Source organism: Hyla sarda, chromosome 8 (genome assembly GCF_029499605.1).
Source record: "Hyla sarda isolate aHylSar1 chromosome 8, aHylSar1.hap1, whole genome shotgun sequence".
Classification (NCBI taxonomy): domain Eukaryota; kingdom Metazoa; phylum Chordata; class Amphibia; order Anura; family Hylidae; genus Hyla; species Hyla sarda.
The window spans coordinates 59,459,812-59,481,925 of NC_079196.1; the positions used below are offsets into that span (position 1 = coordinate 59,459,812).

At 42.3% G+C, this 22,114-nt stretch overlaps 1 non-coding gene and 1 pseudogene across 1 annotated transcript; one reads left to right on the forward strand and one right to left on the reverse strand.

The window, feature by feature from the left end:
* Window positions 1-10,219: 10,219 nt before the first annotated feature.
* Window positions 10,220-10,333, reverse strand: LOC130290148 (U6 spliceosomal RNA; annotated as a pseudogene).
* Window positions 10,328-10,429, forward strand: LOC130290146 (U6 spliceosomal RNA). Its single transcript, XR_008847520.1, has one exon. It is a non-coding gene; the product is annotated as a U6 spliceosomal RNA (small nuclear RNA).
* The last annotated feature ends 11,685 nt before the right edge of the window (window positions 10,430-22,114 follow it).

A 22,114-nucleotide genomic window follows, 5' to 3' on the forward strand; every position in this document is an offset into this window, starting at 1 on the left:
CTGCCTTCAAAGCACTACTGCGGATAGGACAAACGGAACTTTAGCAGGGAAGAACTCAGCAGCCAGGGCACACACTAAAGTAAGTGAACGCTTTATGGACTTCAGTTCACTCACACTATCACCCAGTATATTGGGTTTAGTGTGGGTGAACTGGTTGACAGTTTTCCTTTAAAGGTTTCCATACACCATAGCCTTTGGTGGGTTTGACAGCCTTTGGTGGGTTCGACTGACTATCTAAGGCAGTATTTCCCAACCAGTGTGCCTCCAGCTGTTGCAAAACTACAACTCCCAACTGCTGGGAGTTGTAGTTGTGCAACAGCTGGAGGCACACTGGTTGGGAAATACTGGTCTAAGGTGTATTGTGGCCATCCGTCTCTCCACCGACAGATAATGTTGATGGAAAGAAGGGTCGGGCAAGTTGGATTTCCATCACCTCACCCTATTGTTGTGGGAGGAATAAGTCAGAGCCAGAGCTGTCTGGCTGCAGCTTTCCCCTCCCCTCTTCATAGATGACACATGGACGTTCAGCCATGTTGAAAATACACGCATATGGGGAGATCAGGAGAGATAACTCTGGGTCAAACGTTTGTTCTTGAAAGTTTATGGCTACCTTAAAACTCTGCAATGGTCTGTTCCTCTATTATTCATGCTGGAAATAAATAAATAAACTGACCTGGCAGTTATCATTACTCTTGTCAATATAACATATCCATATCCAAGGGGTAGCAACCATTTGTTAATTTCTATGTACAACCAAAAGGAGTAACAGAGGAGCAACACAAAGCAGAATTTTGATATGGCTTCCTTAGAATTATTAGTTTATGGGAAACTCAAGTATTTACTAAAACAGACATGAGGATCGCTGTCACGTCCAATTGAGTTTGCTCTGTAATGAATAAAAGCTGACTGTCGCCTCAAGGACACAGTTGTACTACCTACATGTGAAAACATTCTGATACGAATCTGGGGACCATTTACATCTAGAAGGTCAAGCAAGTGACAAGTTATCTTAGTGTAACTGTAATGAACATGTGGAAGTGATGATTTTGTGCACTTCTTGTTAGTGTAGGCAGTATATGCTTGCTATCTTATTTTTTTTAAATATTTATTTACTTTTACTGCTGTAATATAACCTGTGACTTTATTCATCTGTTGTGGGCATTGTGATATACTATGTGTTGTCATGTATTTTACTAATAGGCTTCACACACTTGTTTGCTTGTTTTATTTGCAGCCAACAGCTGTCACGTCTTCAAAAACAGAACCTTTATATGAGAACATCTGAGGTACGGTAGAACTGTCACATTCTTGCCTGGTGTTCTTCACCCCTTTCACAGAAGTTGCTAATAGTTTCTTGATGCGGGATAATAATTCTGCGAATTTCTCCAACAGTTCAAGGTATGCTTACCATATTTTGCCAATGAAGTAATCCTTCTTAGTCCATCTCCGAGTGAAACATATCAAATATTAAGACAAAAGCATACAGAGGCAGATTTATTATTACTGTCCTAAAAGGGGTACTCTGGGTAACTGAACTTATCCGACACTTGTCCACTATCCACAGGAGTGACGGCCGTCACTTGCCCACGTCCAGAAAGGTGGGGGCGGAAGAGCACTAAGGACAGGTAAGTAGAATGGGCCCAAATAGTCCTGTGGATAGGGGGATAAGTGTCTGTCCTGGGAATATACTTTAAGGCCCTTCTCACACTGTGTTAGCAGCACCCATTTAGATAAGATTGTCATATTGGCTTCTGTACAGTTGTAACAAGCCAGGGTTTCCTGTAAAGAATCTATATATATATAAAACTCAACGTGTGTGTGTGTATGTTCCACAAAAACTTCCAAACGGCTAAAGATATTAACATGAAACTTATCCTAACAAACATAGGATAGGTGATTTAACCCTTACTCACCCCCATTTGCCAGGGGCGGGCTTATGTTTTAAGTCCCATGCAAGTCAACGGGAAATATATGTTACCACATAACTTCCAAACGGCTGGAGATATTTCGATAATACTTGGTCACATGTTACTTATATGTCCACTTAAAATATAGGACAGTTAATTTAACCCTTAACTACCCCTATTTGTGAGGGTCGAGGTTTTTGTTTAACCCCTTAAGGACAATGGACGTACTCCTACGCCCCCGTTTCCGAGTCCTTAAGGACCGAGGACGTAGGAGTACGTCCTGTCCTTTCCCGGCCCCCTGCCGCTAGCCGGAGGGGAGCCGGTGCCCGATGCCTGCTGAAATCGTTCAGCAGGCATCGCGGCATATCGCCCAGGGGGGTCATTATGCCCCCCCATGTCGGCGATGGCCGCAGATTGCTGGACAATTCAGTCCAGCGATCTGCGGCGATTCCGGGTCTCCAGTGACCCGGTGACCCGGAATTACTGGCTGATCGGGGCCGTCAGAGACGGCCCCGAACAGCCAGAGCCTGCAGGGGTGAGGTGGCACTGGTGCCACCTCACGATCGCCCTGATTCGTCGGCCGGATTACCGGCCGATCAATCAGGGCGCCTGCTGCGGGTGTCACTCCCGCACCCGCTCCGCCCCTCTTCCGGAGGACGTGAGCGGGTGCGGGACGTGCACCCCTGGTGCCCCAGGAGCGACGACGGCGGCGGCGGGACTGACCTGTTCGGCGATCAAGCAGCAGCAGGAGGTGAGTGACAGCCTCCTGCTGTTGCTTAGCAACAGCTCCCAGCATGCAAAAAGGGCATGCTGGGAGCTGTAGTTATGCAACAGGAGGAGGCAGACCACCACAACTCCCAGCATGCACTTATGGGCATGCTGGGACTTATGGTTTTGCAACAGCTGGAGGCACATTCTTTCTATGGAAAAGTGTACCTTCAGCTGTTGTGTAACTACAACTCCCAGCTTGCACAAACAGCTTAAGTGCATGCTGGGAGTTGTAGTGGTGCATCTGCTGGTTGCATAACTACAACTCTCAGCATGCCCGTTGGCTGTCGGTGACTGCTGAGAGTTGTAGTTTTGCAACAGCTGAAGGCACACTGAGTTAAGTAGAAAACCAGTGTGTCTCCAGCTGTTGCATACCTACAATCCCCAGCATCCCCAGCCAAAGTAGTATGCCTCCGGCTGTTGCATAACTACAACACCCAGCATGCCCTTCCGCTGTCCGTACATGCTGGGGGTTGTAGCTTTTGCAACAGCTGAAGGCACACTGGTTGCAAAACACTGAGTTTGTTGCCAAACTCGGTGTTTCACAACCTGTGTGTCTCCAGCTGTTGCAAAACTACAACTCCCAGCATGCACTGATAGACCGTACATGCTGGGAGTTGTAGTTTTGCAACAGCTGGATGTTCCCCCCCCCCCAATGTGAATGTACAGGGTACACTCACATGGGCGGAGGATTACAGTAAGTATCCGGCTGCAAGTTTCAGCTGCAGCAAATTTTCTGCTGCAGCTCAAGCTGCCAGCGAGAAACTACTGTGAACCCCCCGCCCGTGCGACTGTACCCTAAAAACACTACACTAGCACACAATAAAATAAAAAGTAAAAAAACACTACATATACACATACCCCTACAATAAAAATGAAAAACGTCTGGTACGCCACCGTTTCCAAAACGGAGCCTCCAGCTGTTGCAAAACTACAACTCCCAGCATGCACTGATAGACCGTACATGCTGGGAGTTGTAGTTTTGCAACAGCTGGATGTTCCCCCCCCCCCCAATGTGAACGTACAAGGTACACTCACATGGGCGGAGGATTACAGTAAGTATCCGGCTGCAAGTTTGAGCTGAGGCAAATTTTCTGCCGCTGCTCAAACTGCCAGCGAGAAACTACTGTGAACCCCCGCCCGTGCTACTGCACGCTAAAAACACTACACTAACACACAATAAAATAAAAAGTAAAAAACACTACATATACACATACCCCTACACAGCCCCCCTCCCCAATAAAAATGAAAAACGTCTGGTACGCCACTGTTTCCAAAACGGAGCCTCCAGCTGTTGCAAAACAACTACTCCCAGTATTACCAGATAGCCACTGACTGTCCAGGCATGCTGGGACTTTTACAACAGCTGGAGGCACCCTATTTGGGAATCCCTGGCGTAGAATACCCCTATGTCCACCCCTATGCAATCCCTAATTTAGGCCTCAAATGCGCATGGCGCTCTCACTTTGGAGCCCTGTCGTATTTCAAGGCAACAGTTTAGGGTCACATATGGGGTGTCACCGTACTCGGGAGAAATTGTGTTACAAATTATGGGGGGTATTTTCTGCTATTACCCTTTTTAAAAATCAAAAATTTTTGGGAAACCAACATTTTAGGTAAAAATTTTTTTTTTTTTTTTTTTACATATGCAAAAGTTGTGAATCACCTGTGGGGTATTAAGGTTCACATTACCCCTTGTTACGTTCCCCGAGGGGTCTAGTTTCCAAAATGGTATGCCATGTGTTTTTTTTTGCTGTCCTGGCACCATAGGGGCTTCCTAAATGCGGCATGCCCCCAGAGCAAAATTTGCTTTCAAAAAGCCAAATGCGACTCCTTCTCTTCTGAGACCTGTAGTGCGCCAGCAGAGCACTTCTCACCCCCATATGGGGTGTTTTCTGAATCGGGAGAAATTGGGCTTCAAATTTTGGGGGGTATTTTCTGCTATTACCCTTTTTAAAAATGTAAAAATTTTGGGAAACCAAGCATTTTAGGTGAAATTTTTTTTTTTTTTAACATATGCAAAAGTCGTGAAACACCTGTAGGGTATTAAGGTTCACTTTACCCCTTTTTACGTTCCCCGAGGGGTCTGGTTTCCAAAATGGTATGCCATGTGTTTTTTTTTTTGCGGTTCTGGCACCATAGGGGCTTCCTAAATGCGGCATGCCCCCAGAGCAAAATTTGCTTTCAAAAAGCCAAATGTGACTCCTTCTCTTCTGAGACCTGTAGTGCGCCAGCAGAGCACTTTTTACCCCCATATGGGGTGTTTTCTGAATCGGGAGAAATTGGGCTTCAAATTTTGGGGGGTATTTTCTGCTATTATCCTTTTTAAAAATGTAACATTTTTGGGAAACCAAGCATTTTAGGTAAAACATTTTTTTTTTTTTTTTTTACATATGCAAAAGTCGTGAATCACCTGTGGGGTATTAAGGTTCACTTTACCCCTTGTTACGTTCCCTGAGTGGTCTAGTTTCCAAAATGGTATGCCATGTGTTTTTTTTTTGCTGTCCTGGCACCATAGGGGCTTCCTAAAGGTGACATGCCCCCCAAAAACCATTTGATGCTCCTTCCCTTCTGAGCCCTCTACTGCGCCCGCTGAACAATTAACATAGACATTAGTGTTGAGCGGCATAGGCCATATTCGAATTCGCGAATATTCGCGAATATATGGTCGAATATTCGTCATATATTCGCGAATATTCGCATATTCGTTATCTCCTCGTTACATTTTCGCATATGCGAAAGTTCGCGTATGCGAAAATTAGTATATGCGAAAATTCACTTATGCGAAAATTAGCATATGCTAATTTTCGCACATGCGAATTTTCGCACGCCAGTCTCACACAGTAGTATTACAGCCTTCTTTACACCACACAAGCTGGAAGCAGAGAGGGATGATCACTGTGATGTGTACTGTGAAGAAAAAAAAAGAATATTCGTAATTACGAATATATAGCGCTATATTCGCGAAATTCGCGAATTCGCGAATATGCGATATTCGCGAATAATATTCGAATTGCGAATATTCGCGAGCAACACTAATAGACATATGAGGTATGTGCTTACTCAAGAGAAATTGGGTTTCAAATACAAGTAAAAATTTTCTCCTTTTTACCCCTTGCAAAAATTCAAAAATTGGGTCTACAAGAACATGCGAGTGTAAAAAATGAAGATTGTGAATTTTCTCCTTCACTTTTCTGCTATTCCTGTGAAACACCTAAAGGGTTAATACACTTACTGAATGTCATTTTGAATACTTTGGGGGGTGTAGTTTTTATAATGGGGTCATTTATGGGGTATTTCTAATATGAAGACCCTTCAAATCCACTTCAAACCTGAACTGGTCCATGAAAAATAGCGAGTTTGAAAAATTTCCAAATTGCTGCTGAACTTTGAAGCCCTCTGGTGTCTTCCAAAAGTAAAAACTCATAAATTTTATGATGCAAACATAAAGTAGACATATTGTATATGTGAACCCAAAAATGTTTTATTTTGAATATCCATTTTCCTTACAAGCAGAGAGCTTCAAAGTTAGAAAAATTCAAAATTTTCATTTTTTTCATCAAATTTTGGGATTTTTCACCAAGAAAGGATGCAAGTTACCATAAAATTTTACCACTAAGTTAAAGTAGAATATGTCACGAAAAAACAATGTTTAAAGTGACAGTGGTCAGAATTGCAAAAAACGCTCCGGTCCTTAAGGTATAAAATGGCCTGGTCCTTAAGGGGTTAAAGTCCCATGCAAATCAATGGGAAATGTATGTTCCCACATAACTTCCGTCAGGCTGGAGATATTTCAATACCTGGTCACATATTACGGGTCGGGATATGAGGACGGGATGGGAGGTCGGGATAGGAGGTCGACATAGGAGGTCGGGATAGGAGGATGGGATATGAGGACGAGATATGAGGTCGTGATAGCAGGTCGGGATAGGAGGACGGGATATGACGATGGGATAGGACGTCGGGATAGGACGTCGGGATAGGAGGTCGGGATAGGAGGTCGGGATAGGAGGTCGGGATAGGAGGCGGGATAGGAGGTCGGGATAGGAGGTCGAAATATGAGGACAGGAAAGGAGGTCAGGACAGAAGGACGGGATAGGAGGATGGGATAGGAGGATGGGATAGGAGGTCTGGATTGGAGGTCGGGATAGGAGGTTGAGATATGAGGACGGGAAAGGAGGACAGGAAAGGTCGGGATAGGAGGTCGGGATAGGAGGTCGGGATAGGAGGTCGGGATAGGAGGACGGGATAGGAGGACGGGATAGGAGGTCAAGATAGGAGGTCGAGATAGGAGGTCGAGATATGAGGACGGGAAAGGAGGACAGGAAAGGAGGTCGGGAAAGGAGGTCGGGATAGGAGGTCGGGATAGGAGGTCGGGATAGGAGGACGGGATAGGAGGACGGGATGGGAGCTCGAGATTGGAGGACGGGATAAGAGGTCGGGATAGGAGGTCGAGATATGAGGACGGGAAAGGAGGATGGGAAAGGAGGTCGGGATAGGAGGTCGGGATAGGAGGTCAGGATAGGAGCTTGAGATTGGAGGACGGGATAGGAGGTCGGGATAGGAGGTCAAGATAGGAGGACTGGATAGGAGGACGGGATAGGAGGTCAAGATAGGAGCTCGAGATTGGAGGACGGGATAGGAGGTCGGGATAGGAGGACGGGATAGGAGGACGGGATAGGAGATCAGGATAGGAGGTTGAGAAAGGAGATCGAGATAGGAGGTCGGGATAGAAGGTGGGGATAGGAGGACGGGATAGGAGGACGGGATAGGAGGAATGGATAGGAGGACGGGATAGGAGGACGGGATATGGGGTTGGGATATGACAACAATATATGAGGACTGGATATGAAGTCAAAAGCTTCCTCCTTTGTTTATTTTCCTCCCCAACAGGGATTAGGAAGGAAAAACCGGGCAACGCAGGGTACTCAGCTAGTATATTTATAAAACTCAACCTGTATGTATGTTCCAACATCATTTTCAAACAGCTAGAGATATTTTGATGAAATTTGGTACACATGTTACTTATATGTCCACTAAAATATAGTAGAGTTAAATCAACTCTAACCCACCCCCTTATGCAAGGATACAAGTTGTTCTCTGAAGTCCCATTCAAGTCTATAGGATCTCTGGTATCTTACTCCACGAACTTCGCTCCGCATCTCCAGGTGAGTGCATAGGATATGACGATGAGTTGTGAACATGGGATTTGTCATTGTTGCTTCTTTGCCTCCTCCTCAAGGTTTAGGTAGAAAGACCTGACCATTACCAAGAATTCTGCTTATATGCTACAAAAAGAGAAAGCAGAGTTTTTAAATCCTTACTGCAGGGTTTTCCCCAAGGTTCTACTGTACTCACCTTGTTTTATTGTGAAAACCTAAAAATGAATCAAACCTTATAACAGAGTCACAAAGAATGATGCAGCAGTCATAAGGAAGTCGCAGATAGTGAAGTCATCAGTACCTGCTACAGCATTGAAAGAAAGCAGAATAACCCTGAAAGCATCAGTACAAACCTTCTACTGATGAAAGTAAGTTCTGAATCCACAGCCATTACAAAGTAAAATTCAGGTCTTTATTGGTATCTTAACAGTTTTTTGGGCTAAAGTGCCACTTCATCAGAAACATGAAAAAGTGTAAACGCAGTGCAGAAAACATATAAATACATAAAAGGACACTAGTTCACAGTATACAGTAGATTGCTAAGGACTGCTTTACATCACAATGCTTGTAAATACATAAATAATTTATTTATACAGTTCACACACAAATAAAAACTAATATCTAATTAAATGTACATTGTATTGTTTTAATAAATATTAGATTTTATTCATGTGTGAACTGTATAAATGTTTTATGTATTTAAAGGCATTGTGATGTAAAACCGTATTTTATAGTATTATGTCAAAACTGACAGGATCTTCGTCCGAAGAAATTTGAACTGTGAAATGGTGTCCTTTTATGTATTTATATGTTGGCTGCACTGTGTTTACACTATCTCATGCTACTGATGAAGTGGCTGCAAGGAGTTGTCGTTCTGCAACAGCTGGAGGCACCCTTGTTGGGAAACACTGCTTTAGGGTACGTTAAGACAAGCAGATCCACAGAGTATTTTACGCTGCAGATCTGCTGCTGATGTGCCTGCTCATAGCGGCAATATTAAGCTACGAGCAGACACACTGCTACCATGTGCAAGTTGCCGCACATGCACAGTGTACTCGCACACATCACGGCCGCTACCCCTGCTCCCTGAGCTAGGCCGAGATCAGCGGCAATGTGCGAGTATACTGTGCATGCGCGTGGTGACTCGCACATCACAGTGTGTCTGCTCATAGCGGTGGATTACCGCTCCGGGCAGGCACCTGTAAGGGCAGCATACAGTGGTCCTTCAGCGGCGGATCTGCAGCGTAATACGCGCTGGGGATCCGCTCGTGTGAACCTACCCTTAGGCTATGTTCACACGGCAGAATGTCCGTGCGGAATTCCGCATAACATTCCGCAACAGCAGAGTCCCATTGATTTCAATGGGATTCTGCTGCTCTGTTCAAATGGCGGAATTTCGGCGGCATCCTAAATCCGGCATCCGCAAAAACATTCAACCTGTTCTGCTGGTGCTCCTCTGTCTGTCTGTGCGTACATTCCACCGTGTGAACATAGCCTTTGACAGTCAGTTGAATTTACCAACGATTCTGCTTCTTTACTTATTTATTTTCATTTTATAAAATGCATACAAAAAAATTCCATAAAAAAAAAAATAATGAAAATACATAAAAAATAAAATAAAAAAACAGTGTCAGGATGAATACCTAGAATACTATCAGGAACATGGCAGGGCCAGGCAATAGAAAGAAATTATGTCATTGTTAAATTAAATATTATAGGTTTTACCTATTCTGTAATCATCACCCACTTTCAGTCTGTATACATTTATGTGTCATTCAGTCTGTATACATTTATGTGTAATTCAGTCTGTATACATTTATGTGTCGTTATGCTTTATCTATATAGCAGTGGGATATCCAGGATATTATACAGAGTATATATACATGGTGCTGCTTTTACGTAATGTCTTATCAGAAAAGCAAGTACATTCTCTTCGTTACCTCTGTACGGTATTGTGATGTGATGTGTATGTAGCGCTACATAAACAATGATATGTTTTTATTGTGTGCAGCATGTTCTTTGTATTCTTGCAGTCTAACAGGACCCCCTAGAGGCGGGATGCAGGAAAGCAGAGTGTATTCAGGCCGCATCCATTGTCAGGAGGCTTTGTGTCCTGCCTTTGTCTTTCCCTTAATGAGCCAATATTCAGCCAGCTGTTCTCCTGCCTGGTGATAACAGGATGCAGCAGCAGCTATTTCCTCGGTTTGTATTGCTCATTTTCTTAGATGACACCACAGTGGACAGAGGGTTAAATTAAGTGTTGACTGCAGACACACTGCAGACGTTAATTGATTTCCTTTGATGTTGGATTTGCATTCCTTCCTGAACAGTCATTTAGGGTTTTACTATGAATGATCCTGAGTCAAACAAAGAAGGACCAGAAACAATGTTGTCAGACATTAAACCTCCACGAATTTGCGTTTCATCCTTGCGCGGGGGGGATGCCAATCTTCTCTGTATCGTTCCAATTTTAGTATATGTGCTGGCGAAGCTTGCTTCGCCAGCACATATACTAAAATTGGAACGATACAGAGAAGATTAGCATGGCCCCTGCACATGGATACTCCGGTGGAAAACATTTATTTTATTTTTTTTTTAAACCAACTGGTGCCCGAAAGTTAAAACAGATTTGTAAATTACTTCTATATATATATATATATATATATTAAAAAAAATAATCCTTCCAGCACTTATCAGCTGCTACATGCTACAGAGGAAGTTCTTTTGCTTTTGAATTCCTTTTCTGTCTGACCACAGTGCTCTCTGCTGACACCTCTGTCAATGTCAGGAACTGTCCAGAGTAGAAACAAATCCCAATAGAAAACCTATCCTGCTCTGGACAGTTGCTGATATGGAGGTGTCAACAGAGAGCACTGTGGTCAGACAGAAAAGAAATTAAAAAAGAAAATAATTTCCAATGTAGTATACAGCAGCTGATAAGTACTGGATGGGCTAATATTTTTTAATAAAAGTAATTTACAAATCTGTTTAACTTTCTGGCACCAGTGGTTTAAAAAAAAAAATTGTTTTCCACTGGAGTACCCCTTTAAACCTCCTGGACATTTCAATGTCTTGACCACTCTCCGAGCCTAACAATAATCCAACACTTCCTGTTCTGTAGTGAAAACTGTTTAGAAGTCTCCTCCTTATAATCACAGGCAGGATTACAGTGAAAGTGACACATATATAAACAACACTTTTTCACACCATTTACAATAGGTGGTGGTTACAGCTCCCCTCCTCCCTGCTCAAGAACCTCTGCACCAGTCATACAGCATGCCTATAAAAAAAATCAACACTTAAAGGGGTTGTCTGGCAAAATAATTTATTACCCCAGGCTTCCGCAAGTAAAATAATAATCCTTAAGTTACCTTCTGCTACTCCCCCGGTGCCGCTTGAATCGCTCTCCCATCCTCTAGCCCTAGGCCTCTTCCTGCTTTAGGGCCCCAACATGTCACATTGCACTCAGGTAATCATCATCTGCAGTGATGTCTCGCCCCAGCCAGTGATTGGCTGAGTTCAGGCATGGCCTTCTTCCTGGTGCCCTGGCCCACATTACATCACACTGCGGCTCAGCATATCAATGGCCGAGGCGGGACATTTCCACGGCCGGCGATAAGCTGAGCGTAGTGTGACATGTTGGGCCCCAAAAGCAGGAAGAAGACCGGAGCTGGAGGACAGGACGGTGATTCCAGTGGCAAACGGTAGGTTAAAGTTTATAAATTTTGCTGTGGCAGCCTGGGCATATAGGGGTTATACACCTTTTTAACTGGATAACCCCTTTAACTACAGGTTTCTATGGTCCATGTGGCTGCTGTAAAGCATATGTCTGAATGCTCCTAAAAGCAACTTGGGCAAGATGTCTGCCCCCAGGTACAGAACAAAAGAGTAAAAAGAAACTTAGAAAGGAAAAACAGATAAGAATATGTATCATTATTTAATAAAAGTAATATATTTCCTTTAAGAGCTTTTCAAAGAAAACACTATAGCTTACAGTTATATATGCAGACTCCTTTGCTTCTAGTAACGGTTTGATTCTGAAATACTATTTTGCTTCAGAGAAAGTCGTAGTGTAAAACCAAGCCTGGGCACTGGGGTTAGTGTCTGAGGGGTGGGGGAGGTCTCACTGACTTTTTACCACCTGGCTTGGCTTGATTGACAGATCTAACCCTATGCTCAAATACTGCAAGACCTATCAATAAAAGCCAAGGTGGGTGGGAAGACGCCAGGAAGTCTCTCTCCTTCTGACACTTTTCCTGATGTTTGGTTTTAAGCTATACTTTGCTTAAAATATTGCAGTATGTCAGTAACGAAAAAGCCTGTGGGGTTCAGGGGACATAGATCTTCTTACATACTCCCTTTAAAGATGTGGAAATCATGTTGGTTACAAATAATTAATAAAATGTCACCATTAAGTAATCCAAATCTTCCCATTTGTGCTACTTTAAATACATTATTTTCTACTGAGCTGAATGAATATGGCTGGAGGATTCTTAATCTTCTTCACAGTAAAGGCGAAGAAATGTAAAACTGCTTTATAACCAGATTAAAAAATGCATGGCGATTTCAATGGGATCATTCACAGTTATGCTGAGCCGCACTTTCAGTTTTGTGTAATGTGAAGTGAAACATAAAAATAGAAATGAGAAGAGAGATAAAATTAAAAATCTCTGGAAATCGCTTTTAAACCCCATAAAGTCAGGCAAGGCTTGGACTAGGAGGATATTAATAAGAGTCTTTTAAGTATAACATCCTCTGCCGAGTACTAATCTATCATTTATATTTGTGGTGTGTGTATGGGTGATATCTGTCACTAAGGCTCCTGGCCTTGGTGAAGTAAGAGCTGGTATTTATTCAGTGTCTGTGCTGCGATGCAGACCGTAGTATGGCTGGAAGGCCAATCCGGGACAGCTCTTACTGGGAATAGTCAAGTGTAGGGTGGGGGCCATTCCCCAAAATCCAGGCTTTTGTTGGCGTTAAAGCTAGTCTGCCTCACCAGCTGGGGGGGGGGTTATGCATGTTGCAGCTCACACTGCCAGAGAGAGCTGTGTGTAAAGATCTTCCTTGAGAGTGTGAAAGCTGGTGAGCAGACTGCTTGGGGACTTGGAAAAGACTTGCTTGATGCCGCATGGCAGGGACTCAGGAGTGAACAAACAACTGAGGAACACAGGTGGACTTTTGTTACTTTTTCCTTTGTTCTGCATTTAAAACTGTTTTCTGTTTGCCAAGTGTGAATGAAACACTGAACTTTGATTTGAAAAGTCCTGTTTCCGTGCCTCTATACTGCAACTGCATCTTTCTGCAAGAGCGAGTCATCACAATATATATACAGTACAGACCAAAAGTTTGGGCACACCTTCTCATTCAGAGTTTTCTTTATTTTCATGACTATGAAAATTGTTGATTCACACTGAAGGCATCAAAACTATGAATTAACACGTGTGGAATTATATACATAACAACAAAGTGTGAAAATATGTCATATTCTAGGTTCTGGCCACCTTTTGCTTTGATTACTGCTTTGCACATTCTTGGCATTTTCTTGATGAGCTTCAAGAGGTAGTCACCTGAAATGGTCTTCCAACAGTCTTGAAGGAGTTCCCAGAGATGCTTAGCACTTGTTGACCCTTTTGCCTTCACTCTGCGGTCCAGCTCAACCCCAACCATCTCGATTGGGTTCAGGTCCGGTGACAGTGGAGGCCAGGTCATCTGGCGCAGCCCCCCATCACTCTCCTTCTTGGTCAAATAGCCCTTACACAGCCTGGAGGTGTGTTTGGGGTCATTGTCCTGTTGAAAAATAAATGATGGTCCAACTAAATGCAAACCGGATGGAATAGCATGCTTCAAGATACTGTGGTAGCCATGCTGGTTCAGTATGCCTTCAATTTTGAATAAATCCCCAACAGTGTCACCAGCAAAGCACCCCCACACCATCACATCTCCTCCTCCACACCAGCACACCTGTGAAGTGAAAACCATTTCAGGTGACTACCTCTTGAATCCCAACAAGAGAATGCCAAGAGTGTGCAAAGCAGTAATCAAAGCAAAAGGTGGCTACTTTGAAGAAACTAGAATATGACATATTTTCACACTTTTTTGTTATGTATATAATTCCACATATGTTAATTCATAGTTTTGAGGCCTTCAATGTGAATCTACAATTTTCATAGTCATGAAAATAAAGAAAACTCTGAATGAGGTGTGTCCAAACTTTTGGTCTTATATAATGGTAGGTTTATTTGAACATTAAAAATAACAAAAAAATAAAAAATAAAATAAGAAAAAAATAGCAATTAAGTTATGAATTGATTTGCATTTTACTCTGTGAAATAAGTATTTGACCCCTTTTGCATAACATGATTTAGTACTTGGTAAAACCCTTGTTGACAATACCAGATGTATCTTGTAGTAGGCCATCAGGTTTGCAAACATCTTAGGGGTGATTTTGCCTTATACCTTTTTGCAGATCCTCTCCCCAAGTCATTAAAGGGGTACTCAAGCGGGAATTTTTTTTTTCAAATCAACTGGTGCCAGAAAGTTAAACAGATTTGTAAATAACTTCTATTTAAAAATCTTAATCCTTCCAATACTTATCAGCTGCTGTATGCTCCAGAGGAAGTTGAATAGTTCTTTCCAGTCTGACCACAGTGCTCTCTGCTGACACCTCGGTCCGTGTCAGGAACTGTCCAGAGCAGGAGAGGTTTGCTATGGGGGTTTTCTTCTACTGTGGTCTATTGTAGTCAGACTGAAAAGAACAACTCAACTAATTCTGTAGTATACAGCAGCTGATAAGTACTGGAAGGGTTAAGATTTTGGAATAGAAGTATTATACAAATCTGTTTAACTTTCTGGCATCAGTGAACTTGAAAACATTTGTTTTATACTTGTTTCCACTGGAGTTCCCCTTTATGGTTTTTAAGGCTGATGTTTGGCAACTCGATAGGATTAAGGTCTGGAGACTGGCAAAATCACTCCAGAATCTTAATGTGCATCTTTTGCCTTTGGTGTGTGTAGTGACAGGTCCTTGTCATTCTGGATCCATGACTTATTTTCAAAGCCCTGGCTAAGAGAAGGATGACATGGACATTCCTTTGATTCGGTAAAGTCTTGTCCGCTTAGTCTTGTCCCCCCCCCCAAAAAAAAAAAAAAAAAAAAAAACATAATGGGGGAGATTCGCCAAAACTTGTGCAGAGGAAAAGTTGACCAGTTGCCGATAGCAACCAATCAGATTACTTCTTTAATTTTTTAAAAGGCCTCTGAAAAATAAAAGAAGCAATCTGATTTGTTGCCATGGGCAACTGGTCAACTTTTCCTCAGCACCAAGTCTTGATGAATCTTCCCCAATGTTTCCCCCTTCATCTTTGATGATGGGGATGGTCTTGTTGGGATCATAGGCAACATTCTTCTCCTCCAAACACGACATGTTGAGCTGATGCCTGAGAGCTCGATTTTGTTGTCGTCTGATCATAACAGGGGTTAGCAGCTATAGGGGGTGCAGAATTGCAGCCTTATTGAATTTCCGGTGCCTGATGTGGTCAAAAGGGCTTTGTGCTGCCTAAGAAGACATAAGTATTAATAATAGCATTTGGTGGGCCCTGTTATAGATTGGGGCTCAGAGCTTACTGTACCTCTGAATCAATGATCCACTCTCATTTCTATTAAAGTCTAGATTAGAGATAATCTAGGAAAGAGTATCCTAGGACTGTATCCACCTTTTCCAGCCCACCGGAGCACCTGGAAGCTGAACTAATTTATGCAGGATAAGTCATCAACTGCCGAGCCGAGAAGTTTGTGACGAATCGAATTTACTGTAAGTTCGCTCATCTCTAGTCTAGATGAAGCACCAGGTCCTACTCACAGATGCAGCAATTTATAGGCTCACGGACAGTCCTTCTGCCAGAGAACCCTTTTTTTTAAGGATGCGTTTTAAAAACTCTGAGATGAAACTGTATTAATTTGATGTTCTGTCCTCATTTCTCTTCAATTTTGGCCATGGCTTCCTTTAAGCAATTTCCTATTTTATGGCTCAATGGGCATGGAGACATCACAGGGTCATCTTTAAGGAGTAACGCCATAAAGAACTGTATTTATTAAGGTCTGTTTATAATGCAAAGTAGTTAAATGACTAAAGATAAATGATTCATTTCACATGCACTGCCAACAAATGTGATTCCGATTACGTGAATTCTAACTATGAGCAGGAGACTAGGAAATTCCATAAGGTTCTTACATATCTGTGTTTTGAATATAACACTACCCTCAAACATGTTGTTACAAGGCTGCCGAATGTGCAACAGTGTTTTTTTAAATAAAACATATAAATAACCATGAAATTATACTCCCATATATTAGTTCAATACAATGTTTAGGTCTCTTTCATATAGGAAAAATGCAATGGTAGATTAGAATAAGGTTGCAAAGAATTTTAGTGCTTATTAAAGGGGTACTCTGGCCCTATCCAAAGGATAGGGGATAAGTTGTCTAATTTTGGGGGTCCTGCTGCTGGGGACCCCCGCAATCTGCCATTCAGCACCCACCTTTCCAAGCTCACCACAGCACTGGAGGCTCCAAGTGTGCAGCATGATGACCACGGGGCCGGAGTATCGTGACGTCACGACTCTGCCTCCGTGTGACATCATGCCCTGCCCCCTCAATGCAAGTCTATGGGAGGGGGCGTGCCATCATGCTGTCTCCCATAGATTTGCATTGAGGGGGCGGGGCATGAGGTCACACGGGGGTAGAGTTGTGATGTCCCGATACTCCGGCCCCATGGTCGTCATGCTGCACACTCGTAGCCTTCAGCGCTGCGGAGAGCTCGCAAAGGTGGGTGCTGAATGACAGATTGCGGGGGTCCCCGGCAGCAGGACCTCCGCAATTAGACATCTTATCACCTATCCTTTAGATAGGGGATAACATGTATTAGGGCCGGAGTACCCCTTTAACCCCTTCACACACCTAATAAACGATATCAAAGTAGTGCAAGTTCATATCGCTAGCGCATGTCACTTTCATATAGCAATGTTTTTCATCAAGCCAAAACTGAGGGTGGGTCCAAAATTCCATTATTCTTTTTTTCTGTTCATGTTCCACTTGTTATATATTGAAAATAACAGCCCAGCTCTCCCCCCCCCCCCTCGGATTCTTAGCATGCACAGATCACCTAGAGCCTGATCCTTAGCAAGTCCACAAGCAGAAGAAAGGTCCAGCACCGAAGACATCCAATAAAACATCCACTTTTATTTTGATAGTTAAAATCCTATGTACAACTAGTAAAGTAAACTGTTAATATCTGTCATGTTTTGGTATCACTTCTTATTCATAGATTAAGGCTTGATGACGAAACACGTTGGCCACCGTTTTACATATTTTTGAGAAATCATTGACCTGAGTATATAGTAAGTATAATACAGACAGCTTTCTCTGTGGCCCGTTCTCTATGCTCATCATCCACACATGGCTGCCTATGGAGGGACATGACGATACATTACACTGTGCCTCCTCTGCTGCGCCCTGTGGTTGCGTGCAGTTTGCTGCTATGGAGGAGACACAATGATGTGTTTCGTCACGTGCTCCTCCATAGGCAGTCATGTATGGTTGATGAGTCGTCCGGCTGCATACAAGGCCGGTAGACCAATGGGGAACCGAGCTTCATCTTTAAAGAGAACGGCCACATAGAAAGTTGACTGTATTAGTAAGTCCTAGTAGTAAGTCTATTATACTCAGGGCAATGATTTCACAAAAACATGTATAAATGTATCCAACCCCTTTAAGTGAAACTACACTAAAGAAAGATGTGGTAAAGAGACACACAGCTCATACTACATCTGGCACATCTTTTGCGGTGCACCTTTAGACCTAGCTTCGCTTTGAGCCATATTTTACAGCTATTACTGGCATAAATGAGTGTAAATTTGTCCCGAGGCCTCCCAAAAAAAATAAATAAAAAAAAATAAACAACAAATACCATGGACAGTGTAAAGCCAAAGCAAAAAGTTGCAAATTTTGTGCAAATCACGGTATATATGCCAAATTTTTATAATCTGTACAGATCATCTAAGGCTATATTCACACACCATATTTTGAGGCTCACAAAACAGATGAATTTTTAGCAGTTTTTGAGCCTTTTTTTGTTTTTGCTTTTGAGCCATTTTTGGAGCAATTTTCTTTTGCCAATATACGTCAAAAATTACAGCCAACAGTCTTCATGCTGTAAATGGCCAAAATAAAGGACAGGTGACTTGGTTTTACAACTGAAAAATTACGGCCATAAAAAAATAAATTGGTGGTAGTTTTACTATTGATTCCTAAGGCTAGGTTCACACTACAGAATTGAATTTCAAATTTCTACTTCCAAATTCTGATGCACTAGGGCACACTACGGAATTTTAGCAGCAGATATTCAGCTGCTAAATGAATGCGCTTGCTTATTCTTTAGGCAGAATCCGCGCAGATATTGCTGTCTATGGGGACTTAGTGTGGTCTTAGTGCACTCAGATTCTCTGGAAGAATTTTGTCTGGCCATATATTCCTTAGTGTGAACCTAGCATAAATGAAACGTAAGACTTTATTGATGTTGTTTTTTTTTTGTTTTTTGCGGTAATGGCAGGAAAAAAGCTTATCATAAAATAAAAAGTGGATGAAAAAAAACATCTTGTGGGTCAAGGGAAACTTTTTACAAAAAACACTTATGCCTAAAGTGTCCAAAGGGCTGTATTGATGCCTGATGAAAGGGCCATCCCGGCCCTGAAACGCGTTACATATTTCATTAAAGTTTGGATATATACAGTTTTGGCTCCTACCTTATCCTTTGGGGAGAACCGGCAGTGCAGGATTATTTCCCAATCACTGCAGTGTTCTTGATCCATTATCCATTATACGCCAGTCCGGTATGGGAAACCCGCAGCAGCCATCCAGTATTGGTATCAGCGTGATCCCTAACAAGCCCTACGAGCATTGTGCCTCGGTATTGCACAACCTTAGAAGATGAGCGTACTACCAACCTTCTCTTTTCTCTCCTTGAATTGGTGGTCCTACCCATAGAAGCGCTCCTGTCCCTCTTATGTTTTCTAGTTTTTCAAAGGGCTGTATTGACTCTTTTGGCATCCGCTTAGCCAGTGCAGCATACATTTTGTTTTACTCTATGGCAGTGATTCCCAACCAGGGTGCCTCCAACTGTTGCAACACTACAATTTTCATCATGCCCGGACAGCCGAAGGCTTTCTGGGCATGCAAGAAGTTGTAGTTTTGCAACAAATGTAATCAATAAAAAAAAAAAAAAAAAAAAAAAATTAATACTAGAGAGACCTTTGGAGCCCTTTTATTTTCACAATTTCAGAATAGCCATTTTTCTAAGGATATATAAGAAAAATATTGCAAATGACTATGCTTGACGAGGAGATAATACGCACCAAACTATGGGCCAGACCTGTCAGAATTTAACTGTTTCTGATACCAACAGAAACTACTCAACAAGCAAATGACAGTTCCCATGTTTGCTATTACGGCCAGGAAAAATAAAAAGTTACCCATAAAAGAGGCCTTTGCGGGTTATACGACTGCAATTGCTTCCAGCCTGAAACAGCTTGTTATCAGTTTATTACTGCAAGTACTTTTTCCTTTATACTGCACGGACTGGATACATAAAAAACTTGATTTTATAAAGATGCCAATGAAACCCGGCATTACAATTTAACAGTATCTTTTATTTTCACGTCATTTAGCACAAATATGTGTCATCTTATATGATGTACTGAAGAATACATTAATTTAAAATGCATATTATGAATACCCCGCCGTTCACAGGAACTGCACTGAATGATTCTCGCTAGGTCAGACAATATTGTCATTTGTTACGGCTCGATAGTAAAGTTTTATACAAGAAGAACGTCCAGAATCCAGGTTGAAGTCAAAAGCAGGGTATTTCTTTATTGGAAAACTTGCATATACACGATAAAAACTCTGACGCGTTTCACGCTTTCGCGCTTAGTCATAGAGCTAAGCGTGAAAGCGTGAAACGCGTTTGAGTTTTTATCGTGTATATGCAAGTTTTCCAATAAAGAAATACCCTGCTTTTGACTTCAACCTGGATGCTGGATGTTCTTCTTGTATATTGCTCTGCATTGAAGCTGGAGGTGGGACCGGCGGGTCCGTGCACAGGTGTGAAGCCTGATCAGGGTGAGCTGTCACTACTTGATGTTTTAAGATAGTAAAGTTTTGGACCCTGGATTGGCCTTTGTCTCCTCGGTGTATTATTCATTATACACAGAGATTTTTATTTGTTGTAGAAATGTCCATTTAACTTTTTATTTTTATTTATTTTTCTAAAGATCTGAAGGCAGCAAAAATATTTAAAAAGGGCAATATCAGAAGCAGACAAACTTTTTTTTAGTATTGGATCTACTTATCGGTCAATGTGGCTCTTGGAGGCCAATGCTTACACTTTTTTTGGATGCCCTAGTTCCCCCATAATGACATGTTTTAGTATTGGTGAAAAAAAATGCGTCCATTAAGTTCAACCAGGGGTATGAGTAGGACTAGCCTGGGTTCACATATATACAGCTTTTTGGCTTAGAAAACTGGCTACAACTGATGGCAGATGCCAGGCAGGGATAAGTGTGGTTCTGAGCTTGCCCAAACCTTTGTCCCTGTCTTTTGGGGTTCCGACCTCCTTAAAAGGATGGCCCCATCCATGGTGCCAGTCAAAACTTTGCCTTAGAACTGGGTGTAGCAAAGTCCCATACAATAAAACAAACACTGACCGGTTGTCAGGGAGCAGATCAGAGCACAATGGGTTAAACAGGAACAGAACTAGGAGCAATAACAAAACACATGGAATGAACAAACAGACAAATAAAGAGAAGTCAGACAAGCCAAGTAAAAAACCTAAATAGCAGCACAGAACAAATTAAGAAAGCAAAGAAAAGTTGGGTCACAAGCCAAGGTCAAAATTCACAGGGTATAATATAGCAAAGTACAAGAGCAGGGACAAGTGTAGATAGAAACCTTTAAGGCAGGCAATGTATGACGTACTGACTGAGGTCATATAGATTACATGAGGAGGGCATGGAAGCCGAGGCCAGATGTAATTGGCTCATCATCCACGTCCCCTGATTGGCCCAGGGTGTCGTCATGGCAATGAAGGATGCAGTAGCCGATCACAGTTTAAGTTTTTCAACAGCTAGAGGCACACTGGTTGGAAATATTGCCCTAATGGGACAACCTTCTAAGATATTAAGATACTTTGGTATGTTCCTCAACTTGATCTCCTGTGCACCATGGCTCTGCAAGCACAGACCCTCCACAAAGGATGAAAACCCTTACGAGGGTCTAGGAATGCTCAACGTAGACAGAAGATTACTTAGAAATTCCCTTTCACCAGTGTCCCTAAATGTTCTTACCTATTGAAGATTGTGTGGTTACTGCCTTTTTAAAGATGTAGCAAACCTTTAGCTTTGTTTCATAAAACAAGCCTTACGTTCTTGCCTGAATATATCATAAACTACAATACGAATCAGTCCTGTATGAGTACAGATGAAAACCAAATGGGCGTCTGCTGTGCGCAAACCTTTCTTCAATTACGTCTTATTCCTATCATCTGGGTAATCATATCTCAACCCAACTTCAAAGGAGAGAAGAGCAACTTATGTAATTGCAGCTGTGGCTTAACTCTTATTGTCCCGCAGCTTCTGTAACACTTTACAACATAAACGTAGGCTTCGTACATCAGCCCAACCAGATGATTCGATCAGTAGGACACTGGGAGGAATTATAGATGCGTACCCACAGAAGATGACATGTGTGGGGCTGATGTTATGGATTATGCCTATGAACTTTAATATAAAAAATGATAAGATATTGTTTGAATTGCTTTGACATAGAGAGTGTGGGTTTCCCTGTTTTTACGAAGAACAAAATTACATTTACGCTGTTACCAATTGTACTGCCAGGTCATCCTTATGCAATCCAGGCTATACCCTTCTTCTGATTTTTACTTTGTATGCTATGGATTTTACCACAGTTCTGGGCCCAGATGAGCCCCAGTTAATTGGGTTAATCCATATTGTGCCTGCTCAACATAATTTCTGTGAGAGTTTTGCATTGAAACCACATCAATAAGTGACTTTTGTTTCTGCACATGGATTTACAAATCCACATTGAAAAAATATGTGTCTTGTAAAACTATGGTAGATTCCCACAGAAAATAGTAAGGTTCAGTTTGGGAAGGAGTTCACATTGTTTTTGGTGTGTGATGCATGCCAAATGAAATTTCAGTTCTCC